Consider the following 23,808-nt stretch of genomic DNA (forward strand, 5'->3'; position numbering starts at 1 on the left):
ATAAATATATATTTAAATTCGTTATTAATGAATTAAAAAATATCCTTGGTGATAGCTGCGTATGTTGATATTTCCTCTGGGCTATGCTGTTATACATTAATTAAAACACAAGGAGCCAATTATTTAAACCTTTATTTTACAAAAGCGTCACCGCTTATCAATGCGCTAAAGCCACTCGAGTATGATGTAATTGAGTGTAAGGTGGACAGGGAGACCACAGTTTAGTAATCGATAGTGATTAAAGTTGGGTAGAATTTATAATTTAAGAGGACAGATCAACAAGAACTTGTTTACATTCGACTTGAAGATGACTATGCTGTCATTTGGAAAGCGGGCACGTTGTACAGAATCCAACAGGCGGGCAATTATGGGAAAGCCTTTTTGTTCCTTGGAATTTTTGTTTCGATTATAGCACAGAGAGAAGGTGGGTGTAATTACTGACAGTAGTTGTAATTAGACAAGTGTTTACTGCGAAAGTTTTGCGGGATAGTAGATTGATGTTCAGTTCAGCATTTGCTGTGGAAATAATGATAAAGCAGATGGACTAGCAGTTGTATTTACCGAAGTGTATTATTCATATGATGAAAATGGATACGTCTGAGGTGTATTATTCCTATATATGTGGTTTTCTATTGTTATGTTGAAACTAACTGGGTAAGCCATAAATGCAGGCTGATAGAGACATTTGGAAGAGATATCGAAAAATACTCAATCAACAGGCTAAGAACTTCGTTTCAACTACGGTAGTCGTCCATACAGCAACAGACTAGATTTATTACAGCACTGAATCTAGACCGATCAACTTCTTCAAATCGTAGCAGTGACAGCAAAAAAGATTGGAAATAGAACTTAAAAGTTATATCAGTGGCGACAAACGGATTCGAAAGGAACTCACAAATTATATCAGTAGAAAATTATGTTTAAAACGAATTTACAAATTTAATAAATAAAAGTCCAACAAATTAATCGACACGACATCACAAGGTGGAAAATAAAATAAAATCAACTCATAAGCCTTGGAAAGATTTATTGTTACTTACAAAAAATGAGTAATTGTTTTCTTCCCATATTTTACTTAACGAATAAGACTTGTTATCAATTCTTTTACAAGGTAAGCACTTGCACCTTCTCTCTAGTTGTAAGTAGGAAAATTTGGATTACCAGATTAGATTACAATTTTTCTCGTAGATACATAATAAAAGAAAACACATTGCACGGATTTGATTCAAGCAACTTTGCAATAACAACAATTAAAACAACAAAAACATGAAAAGTTGTTAAAGTAATTCAAAAATAGGCAAACAAAAATAATTCACACTTGCAATACTCAATTTATAGAACCATACAATAACCAAGTTTCAGGCATTTTTACGTTTAAGAAATCTTAAATTCACTATCAGGATATAATTACAACCTAGATATTCGTTCAACGTTAGTTAAAATTCAGCTTTCTGTAGATTTGAAACCATATTTACGAAAAAATGCGTACAATTTTACAAAAATTGAGACCAGAAGAAAATAGTAAAAATGCGAATGTAATACTTCCAAAACTTCAAAAGACGTGCTATTTAGTGAAACAATAGAAATGTCAAAAGTTTATGATAAAAGACACAGCTTGATTGATACATAATAAAAATGTTTAAATATCGTAAAAATGAGGACGACTATTTCATCACGTATGCTGCTACATCACCGTGTGAGACATTTTATTTGACGGAATATTTGAGTGGCATGTCCAAATATTTAATTTTTTCCGGGGTTTAAAGCCCTGATCAAAAAAATTAAAACAACCAATCTTAACACAAACGTTACACTACAAAAGTTCACAAAAAATGCCAGCGTCTAATAAATATTTTAAAATATTCGGATTAAAGAGAAAAGCACATGTCGCGTACAGACTCTGAGACAAATTTAGAATCCAAATAGCGTTAGAGATTTTATATGCGATGCCGCGTTAAGGGAAAGCATAAATAAACGGATTTTCAATATATAATCTTTTAAAAATAGATGTGTAAGCCTAAAAAGTCCGAATCCAGTCTCTAAAGAGACCTATAAAAACAATATCGCAATCTAACGTGAACGTTGCTAAGTCAAATAACAAAATGAGAGAGAGAGAATAAAAGAAGAAAGTACATGAATATAAAAATAAATTTTAAAACCGAAGAATTGTTACTTGATGCAGTAATTGATTTTCGGTAATAAGCGAATACACCTGAAAAAAACTTACTTGCTAACGCTTACCGAATGTAGAAAAAATTGCCGAATGAGTATCAGGTGCACAATTATAATTACAAGTACAAAATTGTCATATCTCATTAGTGGAAAAACTCACATTTCGAAAGTGTACGCATATCCTCATTTATAAAATCTTTTCGGGCTAGACTGGATGGTAGTATTCAACTTCTAAGAATTACCGAGTAATTAATTATATAAATAAGTTAACGTCGCTGATAAAAGTAAGACGAAACAAACAGAAAAAATATTGCAGATTTGAAAAGCGAATTCCTTCGCATTTTCTTTTCCGGGACTCGGTCGGTGCCTAAAAAACAGAAGTTGACTTCGAATTAAAACAAAAAGTTAAACTGGTTTTTACCCCTCCTCCATTACATAAACTATAATTCCGAAAGCAGACGCAATAAATGAGGAAATAGAAATGTGAAAATATAGTGTAATTTCAAAAATCAGATTATGTATCGGCAATCCTATATATAGAAAAGAAAAACTATCAAACCAAAATGTGTACCACGATTTAGACTGGGGTTTCTAACTTTTTGAAAACTACGCATATCCGTTATAATATCCAGAAAATATATCCTCTAAAAAATACGGTGTTAGAGTTTTATCAAAAAATTGGATTTGTTTGAAGTTTACCGTCAAGTTAAAGTCCGCGCAGAATGTCTAAAGTACTAAACAATGAACATAGGTAAAGGAATTTCAAAACTTAATTGTCTTACTTTTGGATTGAAGGTGGTTGTCAGCCTACTTCAACAAATGATGGACAACATATTGGCGGGTACGAAATATGCAAAACAATATTTGGATGGTATTATGATAAAACTAAAATGAAATGCAACACAAAGTCTATAGTAAAGCAGTATTTCAGAGAATGGAAGAATACGGTTTCAAACTAGGTTATGAAAATGAAAGTGTTTTTAGAGAAGATACATACAAGTAGATAGTAAAAAACTGAAAAGGCAAAATGCATAAAGATCTTAAAATATTAAGAATATGCGTACTCATGCTAAAAACAAGGCTTCTTTTGGTGTGTAAGCTATTATATATACACTGAATCAAAAGCTGACTTCGTGGCTGGGTTTAGAATCTCATGACCGGCTAAAAACAAGGCTTCTTTTGGTGGGTAAGCTATTATATATACACTGAATCAAAAGCTGATTTCGTGGCTGGGTTTAGAATCTCATGACCGGCAGAAGTTGTTACCCTGCACTGATTATTGCGTAAGCATAATACTCTGGTGTCTGTAGATGAAAATAAATAATTTCGTTAGAATTATCAGGCTCTCTTTAGATTACTAAACGATGGACACTCTCTGCGGAGGTATACCTACGGCAGTCAACTAGCGTTAATTCAATGGTTACGACTTGTAGTGTGTGAACACTCTAGACTACATAATTCGGCGTTTAATAGTTCTTAACTCACTTTATTCTCTCCTCTAGTGTTTTAGGTAAAAATGAATAATTATTATTTCATTATATATATATATATATATATATATACACACATATATATATATATATATGTATGTATATATATATATATATCCCAAAGTGTATGATTTGAGTGTACTGTTACTTAATTTTTTAAAAAAGTGCCACAGTGGCATGTGTTCAGAAGAATGCGAAGAGGTGTTTCAAAAATGAACAGCTATTTGGTAGCAAACATATCATTGGCATATTTCGACTGAAAGCAGAACATCATTGTAGTAGCTAAGAGGGTCCGTGTGCTATGTAGTTGCACAAATTTAAAGATGGATCCACAAGTTCAATAGCACATGACTTGTGGACGTTTTTGCTGCACGTTTAACAAAATTACAGCCAAATTAAAAAGAGGATTTAGCAATAATTGACGCTATAAAAATTTCTACATGTTTTTATGCGGAGAAAAGTTTATTTTTAAAACATACCACAAACAGCTTATTACAATATTTGGTTCGAGTAATACATACTAACCACAAATCGACTACAACGTTGGATTGTAATTCTATTGAATTATAATTCTATGACAGTATGTATTGTAAAAAATATAGTTCACTCCGATGGATTATTGAGATTGATTATATATTCAGAACCACTCGAAGTTAAAGTAATAGCAGCGCTAAGAAACAACCGTGATTTTTCGAGTCTGTAAGCAATTCGATTATAGAACGTTCGGTTACGTTAAGGTATACGAAAAAAATTGATAATGGTGATTGCATTGGTAAAATAACAAAACGAATCAAGTAGAACGATGAAAAAAAGGGAAACTGTCTTTCAAGTTTTGCTATATGTACCGGCGCATAGGCAGATGACGCAGTAATGCTATTCTACAGAAAAGAGTACTAAAAATAATTTCACGGCTGGGTAGGAACGAATCAAATCATCTATGAGATTTTAAAAGTATTGCTGTAGAATGGACGAGGATAAAGAAAGGATGGTCGAACAATGGAAATGATGCTAACTGGCAGCAAAGGATCTGTCAGGAACTATAACATTATCATATTACTTTGTAACAGAAAATAGTTTCATAGAATGGGCAATATTGTCAAGTGCAGACATTCAATATTAAGATATACTATAATTGCACTTAAGGTAACTTTTAGTCCTTTTGCACAGAAGAATATTCAATCAGCTACAATGGAACCCAGTTCACGGGAAATAAATTTTAAAAATTACTGCTAACGATTGTAAATTCCGTATGCGACAAAATAAGTTAATCGTCCAAGATCTAACGGAAAGCAGAAAAATGTGTAAACATATTCAAACCAGTTCTGACGAAGAGCCAATACACGGGAACGCCGGAAACAATATTCAGAAACGTTTAACAGTTTACAGAATAACGCCAAACCGAAATAAGATTTCATTAGCAGAGTTTATGTTTACAAGGAAAATATGCGCTGTGTTTTATATTCCAGCGAATAGAATAAAAAAGGACAAACAAACGTCAGGATACTAAAGTCTGTAGATCAGGGGATAAAGTTTTTTTCAAAAATATTAGAGCTGGAAAATTATTTCGAAAAAAGTAATTGTAAGCGAAATAATTGTTCTATATGATATAAGAGGAAACAAACCTCCGTGCTAAAGTCATTAAACCAGTTAAGAACCGAACAGATATCAATAGAAGTATATATTATTCAATTTGAATCAATTATTGAGATAAGTATCTATATATTAATACGATAGCATGTGTTATCTTGTGTGTCACACTTACACATTTTCTTCTTCTGAGTGGTTGTCCTCTGATTGTTATGAGCTTCTATTTCTTGTAATAAATAATTTTACCGAGAATGTATTATAAATTTTGGTTTCGGTTTCCATTATAGCTGAAGGAACAAGTTATACACACACACACACACATACACACCCACCCATTCACACACACACACATACACACACACACACACACATATATATATATATATATATATATATATATATATATATATATATATATATATATATAGGGTGTCCACAAAGTCTTCCTACATTATGTAGCCAGAGTTTGTGCAAGCATCCTGTAGATTATGCAGTCAGACATTGTGGGCACCCTGTATATACACCCACACACACACACACACACACACACACACACACACACACACACACACACAAATACTCACACGTATGTATACAGGGTGCCCACAAAGTCTGGCTGCATAATCTACAGGATGCTTCCACAAAGTCTCGCTGCATAATCTACAGGATGCTTCCACAAAGTCTCGCTGCATTATGTAGCCAGACTTTGTGGACACCATATATATATATATATATATATATATATATATATATATATATATATATATATATACATTTATATATGTATTTCTTCTTTCTTCTTTCTTCCAAAGTTTTTGTTTCCGTTTTGTTTCAAGCTGATACACCAAAGTGATATGGACATATTTTTTTTCTTTTTGAAATCACAATAATATAATATACAAGTAACAATAGAAAAATGTCTCTGTAATTATATATACGAAATCTACATGAATTAAAATATTATGTTTATGTGTAATTTCAGACCGGACTATGCTTGGCGTAATTGCAAGCATTTTTAACAAAAGGGGTACACTAATATCATGGCGTCCTTATTTATGATGAACCTTCGCGTCATGCCAACATGAATATATTACATTTTAATTTTCACAGGTCCCGCTAGTTATTTATTACTTTATTTATAGCGGACTGTTATCTTCATTTTTTTTAGTTGTTGTTTCATCTGACAGAGGCCAGAGTAATAGTTAGCCGAAAATCGTGGGGGAAAAAACTGATGCGAATAATAGTCCGAAATAAATAAATTAACTGTATGACTCGTTGGAATTTTTTTCTCCAATAGGTCAAAACTCTCCAATGCTGGTATCTCTGAATTCATAGCCAAAGATTTGTTTGTCAAAGGTCACCACGACATGGCTTGAGTAAGAAAACTGTGAGAAAAAAGTAAACAGAATATATGTAGACCCTTTTAAGAGAACATATTAAAGATTCATTGCAGTGGATAATTTTATTGTATGAGAGGTGATGTAATTAATATAAGTACAGCCGGGTTTTTACATCCTGAAATATTTTGATTGGCTAGTTAAACCATCAATATCGGGTGTTAATAGTATTTAGGGGATACATCGAAAGGTACACAAGCCTCACGCTAGAAATTCTGACATACAAGATTTATTACTCAAACTAAAGCAAGACGGCTCAGTTACTTCATGCGATATATATATATATATATATATATATATATATATATATAATGTCTGAAATACCATGTATAAATATGTCCACATGATGCACAAGTGATAACATGTATAAATATGTCCACATAATGCACAAGTTTTCGTTCCAGTTCATATTGCCCGCAAATGTTAGGCCGAGGAATTTTAAGGTAGAATCCTAAGCTAGATATAGGGGATTTGAGAGGCGTCTTGTAATTGTTAAAGGATAGCAGCTTAGTTTTACTAGCATTAAATGCTACCATCCATTTACCGCCCCGTTCCACTATAGTCTGGAGAGCATTTTCTAACAATTCTGCCATTGTTCTAGATTTATGTACGTCTGTTCTTCCCTCATGCATATTATAGAGCGTTGCATCCTCAGCAATATACCCATCTCGGACAAAAAATTATCAGCGAGATCGTTTATAAGTATCATGAATAATAATGGCCCAAGAATCGATCCCTGCACTCCCGCATAAATATTATGTTGCTTGGATATACGTCCGTCAACGACAACCTGTATGCTTCGATTGTCTACGAAATATCTAATATATATATATATATATATATATATATATATATATATATATATATATATATATATATATATAGTATACGTCCAGTTATACCGTACCATTTTAGTTTTATTAGTAGCCCTTTATGCCAGACTATTTCAAAGGCCTTGAATATATCAAGGATTAGAGTCCTGGTTTCGTCCGCCTTATCTAGTACATGGTAAATGCGTTCAGAGATGCCTTTTAAAAGATTTCATTTGAACGACTGCATCCATACTATTTGTCAGAGAGAAAATTTACTTTTGCGAGGTGGTGAATTAGTGCTTGATCAATTAACCCCTTAAATATTTTAGCGAAGGGTGGGAGGAGACTAATGGGGTGATAATTGAGAGGGTATTTTCTTTAACCAGAATTCCGATGCACTGGTACCATAGAGGCCATCTTCCAGCTATTAGGGAAACAAGATTCAGCAAGGCATTCATCGAAGAGCTTGGAAATTATAGGGGCTAGCCCGGCTGAACATTTCTTAATTAATAATGCAGGGGTGAGATCAGGGCCAGATGCCTTTGAGGTGTCTAAGTTTTTTTATGATATACCAGAATTGATAGGGGGTGATTTTTACGTCATCTAATGTTGCTTCAGTTCGCATAAGGAAATTTGTGAGGGAGTTGTCTGTTGGTTCTAAGAGGGAGTGTAAGGCGAATTGCCGGGCAAGCAGCTCCGCATTCCCCATTGCCGTGCATGCAACTTTGTGGTTGTTGCTCTGTAGGGGAATTACTAATTGCCCTTTATTCACTGTCAGAAATCACGAGTTCCTATATTTTGCAATTCAAGGCGTTCCCTGATTATTTCAGTCTGCTTTCTTTTGTCTTGTTTCTATTTCACTCTTACAATGATTTCTAGCATCTACTAATGTTTGCCCATTTTTATTTGACTTATAACGTACAAACCGGCGGAATACATGTTTTCTTTGTACAATGGCAACTGCACAATCTGCAGTGAACCATGAGGGTGAGTGGGACTTGCTATAATATTTCAGGATGGCAATATGTGCTTCAATACCCACTTTGCTTCATTCAGTTGTCTCATTGGCACACTGTTCAGCAGGAAGAGAGAAAATATCGGTTCATGTGCATCTCGGATGTGTTCTCTAATAGCTTCCTATTCAGTCCTGTCGTAGTACCTTGTTTTGAGCAATAGTTCTTCAATTTGAGCTTGGGATTTATACGTGATGTCAGCTGATACCACTATGTGGCTTGCGTTTCCAAGTCTACCAGTGGGTATTAGTCACACAATCCTCGTGTACTGTAGTAAGAAATAGGTCTAGAAGTGAAGCCTGCTGTAGTTCACAATCTGGTAGCCTGGTTTGGAGGATTACTGTCTTTGTGAGGGAATGGGTTATGGAGAAGTTATAAGTAGAGTGTCCAGTTTCATCTGTGTAACCTGAGAAACCTATTCAATTTTTATGATGGACAGTAAACTCACCAAATACATATATTTGGGTGTTGCTATCTAAGGAGAGTGCTGCATCTATGCTATCAGAGACATGATCGTTGAGGCTACAATCCTGACCTGATGGAGAACGGTAGAGAAAATATAACTCACTAATGCAATGATGAAATACTAATCGAAAGCACATAAAGCCTGGTCAGCGATTCAAGATTTTTCTCTCTAAGCCCGTGCATATATCTATCCGAGTCCTTACGGTAAAGTGGGATGTATCCTGTCATGTTTATATAGTTAGAGGAGATTGAAGAGTATAAGTTTGTTTCACATAATGCTATGATACCCGGGAAGTTTACTAAAAGGTAGCGATCAATTTCGAAAATATAAACAAATAATAATAAATATAAAACATAATAAAACAATAATTAAATAGTACTAGTAATTTATAAACAATATCCAAAAATATGAATGTAGACACATAAAATGACGTGTACATACATATAACACATATGTAACGTAGCCGTTACACTGGAAGCGTGTTCCTTACAGTTCGAACATCTCTCGAAACGTCATGCCGTCTGGTACCGTCGAACCAGAAAAATCAAACAAAAAATAAGAAATTCTTTTTCTTTCTGTTTTAGGAAAAGCCATTTTTTAACATTGCTTTCCAAACAATGACTGTTTCTTGATTTTTTTCCAACTGTTTCGTCTGTCTTGATATTAACAAAACATCAACGTCTTGACACAAGCTTAAGAGTCTAACGCTGCCACGCCGGGCCGCACGATCATCTCAACCTTTTGGCATTTTCGTTCTTCTCCTCGCCACGTGGTGCGTTTTTTTCTTTTTTATTTTTTGCTAACGCAAGTCTGCGCACACTTGCCAATTTGCATACGCGCTCAAAATAGCTACTGCCAATACCTTCGATAGCCGTTATGCGTCATCTGTTGCGGCTATCTTCACAAGCCTATATATATAGAGATATATAGATATAGATATGCATACACATTTACACACACACACGCGCACACACACATACACACACACACATATATATACATATATATATATATATATATATATATATATATATATATATATATATATTATAAGAGTAATGGAAATAGTATGCCGACAAAATAGAGAAATAAAAAGGAATAAACCGAATTATGTGTTCAGCAGCGTTTCGTTTTTATTTCGAAATTTCCTCTTAAGAAACTAAAATATCAGTGCGAATATTTAAAAGAATTTAAGGTGCAAAGTGTGACGCTGTTCTATTTCAGAAACGGAAAAAGACGATGGAAATTCAAAAAAAGGGGTGGGGGTTGCGTTTTTAAAGAAAGGGAGATTTTTAATAACGTCATATAATCGTTAATATGTTTCTAACATATATGAACGCAGTTAATATTCTTTCTGGAAAAAATAGGTATGTAAAACTTCAAATATAGATGTGTAACGGAGAAGAAACGAGTGTGATTTTGTTATGTAATTTATTGAGTGAGATTATATGTATTAAGTATTATTTGAGGTGTTCCTATGCTGTGAGAGGATCAACCTGTGTCTACAAATACATTATGTTCTTTTATTAAAAGTTTACTTATTAATGGTGCTATATTATAGAAATCTCCACGTTGTTTAATAGTGCTTGAATTTGCGATAAGCGCGGATTCAAGAAGTCTCAGGCGCGGTTAATTTGAAATAAATTTTATCATCTCTGCTACTTTAAAGTCAAAGCTGTGACTATGCCGCAATGAATGAGAATAACGTACTAACATGATATTCTTCTTTCTCATTTATGTTCGTCGAGCCTTTTTTTTTCTAATTAACACTGGCTTTCACTAACTGATGGCATTTTTAGCAAGGAATAGTGTATATGCCTGGATTGGAAACTATATATATATATATATATATATATATATATATATATATATATATATACACATACACACACCCACACATATATATATATATATATATGTATATACATATATATATATATATTGTTCCCCCCCTCAGGAAAAGTTGCATTTTATATTGTTTATTTTCTTGTATTATTTTTCTTGGAATTTTTTTATCAACAAAGGTTGCCCCCCCCCAATGATTTTTTTTTTACTTTTAAAAGTACATTTTGTCAAGAAAACTTACAATTTTGTTTAATTTAAATAATTTGCAGTAAACAGGTAATTTGAAATTCTAAACAAAAGTTTTTTTTATAAGAAAAGATGTACATGTTTTATACAAATCGTAACTTGTTAAATGAACGTACATTTTTTTCCAAAATTTTATTAAACAGATGTTTAAAATAAACCGAAAAAGTACGCGCCATCACCCAAAAAATAATTTTAAAAATATATTTTTCATACAAAAAGAACTATGTTGAGTTAGCGTTTCAACATTTGAACAACGCTCAGCTTACTCTGGTTATTTCTGGTCAAGCCGAGTCATGATTGACGGAATATCCCGATGATCAGGGTAAAATTATGCGAGAGTGATGTTTCTCCGAATAAAAACTGGCAAATCCTTACCAGGAAAATTCCTCAATTATTTAATAAAAATTTAGTATAACGCTATAATTAAAAAAAGAGATATATAACACAGGTGTGGGCACGATGAAAATGCTATACCAAAATGTCTGAGCAATCACTCAGTAGTTATTTACATTACCGGTAAGTAACAAATACGAGTGTCCACTTATATATATATATATATATATATATATGGTAAAACTGGTAATTAGTAAATACCTTAAGAGAGTGCTCAATACTATTGCAGAGCAAATGTGTGTTTTAATTTTTTATTACCGTTTTATCTGTTTGGTTACATATGTTTCAGATGTTGGACCATATTTACGGTCTAACAGCCTCGTCACACCTTACATAAGATTTCTGTAAGGTCTGACGAGGCTGTTAGATCGTTATATATATATATATATATATATATATATATATATATATATATATATGCATACAGATTCATAGTCATATTTTTTACGTTCATTGTAGTAATTATTATATTTCCTAAATTTCATGGGGTTTCGCATTAATTATTTCATGCTTGGTATATTATGAATGCTTATTTTGAACTTGTGTCTTAATCGCTGTATGCGTATTATCAACTTTGGTCTAACTTCGATTTTTTAAATTATTTCATGTTTGTATTTATTGATTTTTTTACATTAATCTATGTTATCTTCTGAATAATTTATTTCATTTTTGAATTCGTTTATTACTATTATTTATTTTATTTTATTTTTCTTACCACAGCTCAGGGATTACGTGTTTATATAACACGAGAACGTGTTAATCATATATTTGAACTTCTATTATCGTCTTCTCGGTGTATGATTGTATGCGAGTGTATATATGTATGTATTTACGTGTTTTTGTCTATGAGCATCTAAAGTTGTGATCGTCTAATTTCTGGATATGGCGATCACAACGCCAGACGATCATATTTTAATGCACATACACATATGTATTTAAATGTTTTTAAACGTGGTCTCATTCATAGTTTGTACGTATATTTTAATAGAGTTCATTACGAGACAAGAAAATAAGATTTACAACGTAAACGATGAATAATACATATTAAGGTTTTAAACATCGGTTCAATCGGGAACATATCTAATATATCTTTTATCTTTAACGGAAAAGTTGTAATGGAATCTCTTTTTAAAAAAAAGACAACGCCTCGGGTTTTATTTTCGGCAACTTTTCTTCCAGCGTTTCTTTTCACCATTGTGGAAAGTTGCAGCGTTGATCCTATATTCGCATATTTGTTAGGCGTTGGATCCCTTTCTTCCGCGTGTGTTTCAAGTCATTATTAGGACTATACAACAGCATATCGTTTTCCTTGTTTTGATTCTCAGGTATATAGCAATTGGTATCTTATATGATTTTATGTTGAGTGATGTGATTCTCGGTTGATTATTGTGTCTAAATGTGTCGGATATATACTCGAGATTAAAAACAATGGAAAGAATATGGTGTTGCCATAGCACTAGTTAGTATACCTTGTCGGCCCCCCAACATTCTGTTTCCTTCCAGCTCTAAACATTAACCCATTTCGATGTATCTAAAAAAAAATGCTCCTCATCATAATGACATTATTAGTATACGCTACTAAAATAATCACCTGATGCCTGTCATTATGTGACGAGGCTGTTAGACCGTAAACATGTCATTATTTCTAAGTTGTCAACTAAATTGTTAGGTAACACTTTTAAGTTCACATTCCTGGTAACTATAAAATGTAAATAATATAAACATATTGTGATAATATTGAAATATATTTTAGCTGACAAAATTCATGATTTCGGTGTTGCTAGGTCAATATCTAACAGAAAAGTTAAGAAATCAATAGCATTAGTTATTTCAATAGAGACGGTAATAATTTACATCAACACATTGTATGTATGAATGTTTCGTTTTGTTTATATTGTAACAGACCCAGTTAAATCTTACAGTTATATTAACCAATTAGTTGTAATTGCAGATTCAGTTTAATCTCTCTGTTATTTATTATAATAAGAATTATTTTTATATTATTTGTATTTTATATTTCTTTATTTATCTATATTACGCATTTTTATATGGTTTACTTTAAACGTTGATAATAATGAAGATATAAATAGCTCTATTTATCATTGGCCATTAAGACACACACACACACACACACACACACATATATATATGTATATATATATATATATATATATATATACATCCACATATAATATTTTCACTGTTTTACAGCTCATCAGTGCGGCTAGACAGACAACTACCACAAACCAGGATTAAAACCCGACTGTCTGTACGACATTCGAGGCTCTTATCGTCGGCTGCTGTATGAGTCATGAGTTTAACGATGTTGTGACATCGCCCCAACTACATAAACTCGATTTGTTTACACAAAGAGCATCGCTTATGCGCTAATTTTAATTCATGTATCACTTCTCAATATGCTCAACTCCGGATGAGGAGCATTATAGTCATCCACATACAGTACTATTTCGTTGTTTCACAGCACATCAGTGCGGCTAGACAGGAAACTACCTAAAGCAAGGATTGAAATCCGACCGTCTGTACGAGAGACAGAGACAGATTTAGAGAGGGACAGATGTGTGTAATAAGTTATGAAAATAAAGTCATAAAAATTAAGCCACACAGACGCTTGTCATACTAAGAAAATGGATCGGATTCGTGTTATCGGGTGGTTTCTTATATACACATAGTATTGAGTCTAAATAACTAACAACTCTGATTCACCGTGGTTCCCTTCCACGGATTAATGTTTCCATTAACCAATAGCAGGGCAAACTGTCAGTAATACATTTTCATAAATAACTGTCGGGCTCTATACTCTCATAATCAAAAATCAATACATAAAATACTTTATTTTGTTTCATAGCACTGATATATTTTCTACACAAAAACTTTAATTTTCTTAAGATTTATGTGTTTCTAATAATGGTTTGATATCTAAATGATAAATTATTTTTAAACATTAAACTTTATACTTCACTAAAATTATATAACCAATAAAACATATCAGCATATCTAAATATTGTCGCATGTAGAGTGTGTTATTCTCATTTTTAATGTCTTAATAAATAAATCAATTAAAAGTTGTAAAAATAAATGTGTTAAAATGTTCACTTCAAACTAAGAAATTGTTGAAGATCAACTGAACACATGGAATAAATAATTACAAAAAAAAAAGTAAAGCAGAGAAGATATATTGTTCAGCAAGAAAGTATAAGCAATATTTACATTTGGAAATACTCTGGAGTTCAGGATTTATTTCACGCAGAAAAAGTTAATATCGGCTACCAAATTAAATATAGGTAATAGGAAACATTAGAAAACAGAGGATAAAACAAAGTTGAATAAGACCAGTGTATCTTTGTCTATATTATATGCTTTTGTATTTATTATTAAAAAATCTTTGATTAAAGACAAGGATGCTGGCTCGTTTTCAATAAGCTGTATTATATATCAAAACCACACACACACACACACACACACACACTCACACTCACACACCCACCCACACACACACACACACACACACACACACACACACACACACACACACACACGAATTTCCTCAGCCAGAAAGTGAGCCAGTGGAAGAGTGTTTAGATTAAGTCACAGATACAGAGTGGGGAGACTTGTTGATAGTTATCGTAGCTAGTCGGGTGTTTTTTTTTCTGAATGATGGCAAAGATGGACCATTGATTGGAGCTCAGACGAGCACTTGCTATGAAAATAACGATAGAGCTAAGAAATGTTTGAATTGTCTTTTCTGTGCGAAAGAGGGTTAAGGGAATAGAAAAGAGCATCACCTAATTTGTGTCGAATATATATATATTTAGTAGAAATGGTAATTAATGAAAACTGAAGAAAGTGCTCAATACTGTTGTAGAGCAAATATGTGTGTTTATTTTTTATTACCGTATCTTTCTGTCTTACATTATTGTTTTCAGCTACCAGGCCGTTTTTTTGGCCGTCTGTAGCTTCCTCAGACTTTTACAGAAACGTTTCTGTAAAAGTCTGAGGAAGCTACAGACGGCCAAAAAAACGGCCGGGTAGCTGAAAACAATAATGTAACTAAACACAAAGATACGGTAATAAAAGATAATATATATATATATATATATATATATATATATATATATATATATGCGTGTATATATATATATATACGAGCCGCCGATGTACCCGGCGTTCCTTGTCATTATATGTAACATTATTTTCCTCTAAAAAATAAAGTAAAAAAAAAAACGGAAACTTAGACATGTGTATGCAAGTATAGTTTTTTTTTCCAAACAATTTACTTCTTGTAAGAATCATAAAAAAATAATCGAGCTAAGATTAAAAACAAAATCTTAATCGTTAGTAAAGTACGATTACAGTTGGGCAAGCTTGTCACGATATTTAAAATTTGTTTTCAAATTCAGTTATTCTTAATAGAAGAATCTGTCATGTGAACGATTCGCGCATGTACAGTCGTGAAGCAGTTGAGAGATAAAATCCTATGACCCTCAAATACGAGTATCTCATTTTCGACCCTTCAGTTGCTATTCTTCTAGAGGAAAAACCGATTTACATGTTTTCCTCATATCTTAAAAATTGTATACGAAAATTTAAGTAATTAGCTTAAAAATGTGTTGAGTATATAAGTTGAGAGTTGCCCTCACGCAAACACACACACACACACACACACACACACACACACACACATATATATATATACGTATATGTGTATACGTGTATATATATGTAGAAATATGTATATATGTGTATATATAGACACATCTTTATATATATATATATATATATATATATATATATATATATTATATATATGTCTTATATATAATAGCTGTATCGTTTTCGTTTCTTATATCTAAATATACTATATATATATATATATATATATATATATATATATATATAGTATATATGTAGTTTACCCAATAATGGTCGTTAAATATTTAATAAAAGCTAGATAATTTTATAGTACCATTATTCAGATGTCAGTTCGAATTGATTATTTGACTTGCCGAAGTAATTGCCTAAATAGAGGCAATACAGGAACATGCATTCATATACGTAGTGAATATTATCTATCTACCTATTTATATATATATATATATATATGTGTGTGTGTGTATATATATGTGTGTGTGTGTTTGTTTACCATTGCAAATGATAAATAATTATTTTCATGCCTGCAAATTCTAAAGTCTACTACTTTCGCAATCATCAGTACAGGAAGTGATAATTGCCGTTGCTCGTATGATATTAACTCCCCACGAAGCCACGTTTGACTATTAACTAGCAACGTTACACATGGGTCATCATCAACCGCGCGGAAAATCAAAGGACATTTAACATTTATAAAGCCAAATAACGTAATATGGACGACAGAAAATCACGATCTCTCTCTCTCTCTCTCTCTCTCTCTCTATATATATATATATATATATATATATATATATATATATATATATACTTGTAAAAACCTAATAGTACGATGTTAAAATGAGTGGATAATATGCATTTCGCATTATTAACTCACATAATTATGTCTTGAAAATGTAATTGCTTGTTATACACCTGTCATTGTTTTGCAGTTATTCATAAACTCGACGCTGAATTGAATTCCTACAATGATACGTATTGATTGAAATAAAAAAGAATACGACATATCCTTTGAAATGATCTTTTACTATCCCTGGTCATTGCGCGTGCTAATTTTTTCGAAAAATGTGCATAAAACATTACTAGTTCATTATTTATTTAATTACTCTCTTTATCAATCTCTCTCTATCTATCGATCTATCTCTGTATATATATATATACATGTGTGTATGTGCGTATGCACACACACACACACACACACACACACACACATATATATATATATATGTATATATATATATTAAACATACATAAATAAATGGTAATCCGTCTGTAATCTTTATTTCATGATGTCACCATCTCACCGTCTATTTATTTAAGCATGCTAAAATATCCCATTCTTGACAACACCTGTTTCGTAACACAGAATCCTTTATGTAATTAGTCCGTTAGTCTTTGAATTTATTCCGCTATTAACTCATCAGAAGAAAAATCACTCATCATTTTTTCTTTAAAAAATTAAGGAATATGAGTGAAATGGAAAACATCTTCTAATTATGAATATATATTTTTTTTGTGATGTGTTTGTAGATACTCTATAGTTAAATAAAGAATTACTATTAATAAAAGGTTAAATATGATTCAATAGACATATTTTTTCTGAGAAACAAATACGGCATTGAAAATTAGTTACAAAATACAGTACAGTATATAATGCACATGTATATAATCAAATAACATTATAAATAACACCGTAAGACGGGGCAAATACCTTAACCTAGGGACCGGAAAAACATTGTAATCCACATCGAAAATATAAAAAAAATTGAACTGTGCGGTCTCTTCCAAATTTCTCAGACAATTTCTGGTCTAAATATTTGAAATTTTACATAAAGGGTATTCAGAGATAGGGCAAGCTTTTTCATCAGTTTAGATCGAAAATTTTTATTTACCAGTATATAAATCTATGTATGTATGTCTGTTTTCATGTCTGCCTTAAACTTTCAATAGAAGCGACGGATTTTACCAAGATCAGTATCGTTTTTAAGTTCCACTTTTCATACCACAAATATCGAAAAATTGGCTAAAAACATTAATATATTCCGCTTCACCTAGGCACATTTCTACTGGGGGGGTACTTTTTTCGCCGATACCTTTGAAAGTTATCCTCTACTTTAGATTGTCTAGCCTTAATTTTAAAAATGTTGCTTCCGGTTTGGTGGTGGTTGTAACACCATAAACGTATGGTTTTTACCTCGTTCTTTTCCTCCTTTGCGGTACGGGTTCGAGCCTGCCTTCCTACTACCACTTTTTTTTTCTCAACGTACACATCCAAACACCTGAGCAACGCCGGGCTCCTATGCTAGCACGTATATATTTTTGTTGCAGCTATAAAAGTGAAAGTGTCTGCCTGTCTGTGTGTCTGTGTATAGTTCTATACGCAATAACTCAGTCAATTTTTAATCTACAGACTGGAAATTTGATATACAGGGTACTATGATTTGGGCAAATCGACATGATGGGTTTTCGGCCAGAAATTTCGCTGTTAAGGGGTCAAAGTTCAAGGATTTGACCTTTGAGATCTCTACCAAACTCCTCCGACAACTTTGGGTCTAAACACTTGAAATTTTAGATATAGGTTCCTTGTACATGGATCTAACTTAATAACTTGATTTGAGCCCAAAATAATAAATGTTAAGGAGTCATATTAGGGGTCAAATGAACAGAAAATGACCGTTTTTTTTTTTTTGCTCAGCATACACCCCAAAACACCCGGGAAACGCTGGGCCGAAATTCTAGTATATATATATATATATATATATATATATATATATATATATATATATATGTATATGTATATGTATATATTCTAATTATTATAAAAATAAGTTTCATATCCTATTTTCACATTCATGAATCTTACAATTTCAGCAACAAAAATTAGGGTTTATTATTAATTTTGTTACTTACATATTCAGAGGAAATATAAATATATAATATTTAAAAATGATAACAACGGAATCATTGCTTGATAATATTTTTATATTAACTGATGAATTTAAATTTTAATTGCGAAGTATATACATGCTGGCAAAATACAAACAAAACGGAACAAAATAAATATAGTGCCCCAATCTTTGCTTAATAACCTTGATATTCTAGCAGTATTAAAAAGCTTGAATACAGAAAACAAGGATGCAATACCACCGTCTCGCGGGAAAATTCTATAAGAATCCCACGAGAAGAGTCTATAAGAATATAAGTCCTCTAAGAATCTAGAGACCTTAACATTGAAGAAATGGGCTTTTTCTGTATGTGGTTTGTGGAGTCTATGTAGAACGAGAGATACAAGTGCCATATGTTCTTCATAAAAATACTTGGCAAATTTCGACAATGATACACTGAGTATAACTTTCAGGACCTATTAAAGTTTGAAACTTATTCTACTAGAACGACACACGTACCGTTGCTTCAATATATTACAATTTATTTAGTCTGTTTAACAAAATTCCCCGGGTCTTAATGTTCCTGCGTACAATATAATTAAAGCAACCAGATCGAAATTCTTAATGATTACAGGTGAGGTATTCACTGAGTTTATTCTAGAGTTTTATGGATTATTAAGTATTCCGAGTCATTTATAATAGAAATCGATATTTGGAAATTATAATATTCACAAAGGAAAAACTTCGTATTTTATCACCGTTTATTAATTTTTTATGATATTTTTTTTTATCCCCCCATTAAAAATTGCATTGCTTTACATAATGCTTTTTTAGTCGGTAATGAGGCATCTTTATGTATTTGTTTATACTAAATATTTTATTACTCTGGTGCATTCCAATAAATGAAACTTGAAGATAATTTATTGTTTGTAAATATGTTAGGATAGCAATTAAATATCAAACATTTAATATTTATTTGCATTGTTCAACACTTTATTAGCTTCATACACGCGCATACATACTATACGACGAACTGCAAGAACGTGTGCCCCCTCGACGTAAATACCCTCGATAAACCCGACAAACAGCTAAATCTCACCCTTTCAGAGTTGAGATCCCTAGATGAAAGAGGGCCTTCTACCCCAGTAGTTTCTTCCCCCAGAACTGCTAGACTTTGGAATTCCCTTCCGGGTTCCTGCTTCCCCAACTGTACTTTCATGCAGAGGTTCAAGTGTAACGTGAACCGACACCTTGCTGCCCAACTTCCCACATAGTACCCGTGTAGCTTATGTCACTGATAGTAAGCTCCTACATCAAAGAGGCAATGTGACTTGTTTGTGGTGAAAATTCAATATATATTTATATATATATATATATATATATATATATATATATATATATATATTCAATAATATTTATCTCTTATTCTCACGTATTATTTTGACCCATAAATATGGGTTACGTTTAAATTCGATATAGAACACTTGTCATCCTGATGCTGCTAATCGATCGTTGATTTGGTGCCAATGCTTCCACATACCTTGTATTGATGAGGGGGTTGTCTATAAAGGTACTTAGTATCGACAAATTATTCTACTCTATCTTAAGGTGATGTTGAATTTCCTACTCACGTTCACACAAAACTAGGCATATTGCAACTTGGACATGAGAGCTACTCTTTGGAACCATGTCGATGAAAGTTTAAGATGATTTAGGGTGTTATTTGCCATGGATGTATGCGGTTGGAGAGGTTTTTGAGAATGTTCAAAGAGAGCAGCTTAGTCTTACAAGAATTAAATGTTACTGTCTATCCATGGCCCCATTACACTACGGTTTGAAGATCATTTTCTTAACATTCATTTATTGGCCTGGATTTGTGTACATCCGTTCATCGATTATGCATGTTTTAGAGCGTTGTAACATCAGCAAATATATCCTCGACACAATAATATCGGGGAGGCAGTTACTGCATATCAGGAATAACAGTGGTCCAAGAATCGATCCATGAGGCACTCCAGCATTTGTGTTATGCCGCTTGGATGGACGTCCATCAATGAAAACCTGGACGATCCTATTCTCTAAGAAAAATCTAAGTATATTTAGTATTCATTTAGATATACAGTATGATTTAATATTCATTAGAAGTCCTTCATTCCAGACTTTACACAAGGCGTTTGCTATATCGAGCGCTACAACTCTGGCATCGGCCGCCTCATCCAGTGCATGGTATATGCGTTCACAGATGAATGCTGAAATATCGGCAGTAAGAACGATATTGCATAAATCCGTACTGTTTGTCTGAGAGAAGATGAGTTTTTGCTAGATGATGGATTAGTGTCTGATTATGTAGTGTCTCAAAGATGTTAGCGACGAGAGGGAGGAGACTGATAGGGCGATAATTAAGAGGGGCGGTCCTTTAACCATAATGATTGTTCACTGGTACCACAAAGGCCATCTTCAAGCTATTAGGGATGCAGAACTCAGCAAGTCATTTGTTGTAGTTTGAAAAATACGGAGGCTAGCTCATCTAGTCATTTCTTAATTAGTACAGCGGCGACAAGACATTGTCCAGCTGCTATTGCACAAATACTGTCTTTGTGCAATCTCATTTCTGCAAACAATGGGTGTGAGTGTGGATTGCTCTAATACATTTGTGCGAGGGCATGTGCTTGAATACTACAACATATGGGCATGGTCTTATAAAAATATATAAATTTTCTTTTATCTAGCATTTAATCGACGTAAGGCCACTCTATTGTTTAACTGAAACACTTATGCAACACCTTTTAATTGATATGTTGTATTCTTTTTTATAAATGTTAGATATATAATTAATTACCCTTTGTTGCACTCATGTCCTAGTTTCAACAATTAATGTAAGATTATATATGTACATTTTTTTTAATTACATTTTCACCCCAAACAAGGCACATTGCCACTGTGGTGTAGGGGGCTACTATCATGGGCAGCAACTACTGGGGACCTATCAAGGAATTTGGGCAGCAAGATGTCGGTTCACATTGCACTTGGACTTCTGCATGTTTTTTGTTTTGTTTTTTTACACAGTGATCACCGCTTATCAAGGCCCGGAAGCCACTCAGGGATAAGGGTTATTGCAAGTACATTACGTTAGTGAGGAGATTTGCTGAAATGTTTACTTAAGGGGGCGGTTTATTAGGAATTTGTAAACATTGGACTTGAAGACAACCAAGTTGTAGTCCGGAGGGAAGTAGGCAGACGGAACAGAGTTCCACAGGCGTGCAGTTCTAAGAAAGAAGCTTTGTTCATGAAATCCGCGTTTTGATTTAGGCACAGATATAGAGTGGGGGAAATTTTTCACAGTGGATTCAGCTAGACGGGTGTTTTTCGTGAAAGATTGGCGAAGGGGGACCAGAGATTGGTGTTCAGACGAGCATCTGCCATGGAAATAACGATAAAACAAGGACAGGCTCGCAACGTCTCTTCTGTGGGAGAGAGGTTGCAGGGTAGAGAAAAGGGCGTCCCCCACTAAGCCACGAAGTCTATTTTGTACTCTATCAAGGCAGGATAGGCTGTTTTTAGCAGCTCCTGCCCAGATATGGCAGCAGTATTCCATCCTTGGACGTACTTGGCTTTTATATAGATAGAGAATTGCATCCGTAGTGAGATATCTTCTGGAGCGGTAGAAGGATCCCACCATCTTTCCAGCGACCTTGGCAACAGACTTGATGTACGTGTTCCATTTCAGATCAGGAGTAAAGGTCAAACCCAGAAGCTTGTCAAAACATGGGGCCTCACCCAGACGAGAGCCATCTATCACAATTGATGCTAGATAGGGATCAGAGCGTTGATGGTGTAAGAATAGGAGTTTGGTTTTAGATGCATTAAAGGTAACCAGCCACATCTTCACCCACTGAACCACGCGCTCGAGATCAGAGGAGAGAGAATCAGAGAGAACTTTGTCATTTACAGCCTTTGATGTGTTGCCGTAGATGGTCGTGTCATCAGTATAGATGTCAGTAGAGTTAGGGAAGCAGGAACCTGGAATGGAATTCCAGAGTCTAGCGGTTCTGGGGAAGAAACTACTGGAGTAGAAAGATCTTTTACATCTAGGGATATCTACTGTGTGGGGGTGGGATTTAGCTGCCTGTCGGGTTTGTCGAGGGTGTCTACGTCGTGGAGGTACAAGTGTCTGCAGTTCGTCAGAGCATTCACCATTAAAATACTTGTAGAACAAGCAGACGGATGCAACGTTTCGTCGATGGGACAGAGGCTGAAGCTTAGATACCAGTTCAGGGCCTATCAGATTGGCGACTCTTTTTTTAACCTTGTCTTGGAGCGAGAGACTAATAGCAGATGTACCAGCCCAAATGTGACAACAATACTCCATACATGAGCGAATGGTGGCCTTATAGAGGTACAGGATACTTTCAGGTGTCAGTAGTTTTCTAGCACGGTAGAGAGAGCCTACCTTCTTCGCAGCGGCCCTGGCAATGTTTTAAATATAATTGTTCCCGCTCATGTTTCCTGTGAACGTTAGGGCAAGCAGGTTGAAAGATGTACTCTCAGACAGGGAGTCACTGGCCGTTGCTATTGGTGGCAGAGAAGTTTTCTTGTAGTTATTGATGGAAATCAGCTTAGCCTTAGCAGCATTGAATGTGACCATCCATTTATGTCCCCATTCCACTACAGATTGGAGGTCATCCTCTATTGTTTCTTCCATTTCTTTAGATATGTGTTCATTTGTTTTCCTGCCATGCCTGTTATAGAGTGTAGTGTCATCAGCATATATACCCATCTCAGAGGCAGTTTTGTCGGGGAGGTCATTAATAAATACCAGGAATAATAGAGGTCCAAG

This window comes from Euprymna scolopes, chromosome 5, assembly GCF_053919585.1.
Source record: "Euprymna scolopes isolate OS-2025 chromosome 5, ASM5391958v1, whole genome shotgun sequence".
NCBI classification, from domain to species: Eukaryota; Metazoa; Mollusca; class Cephalopoda; order Sepiida; family Sepiolidae; genus Euprymna; species Euprymna scolopes.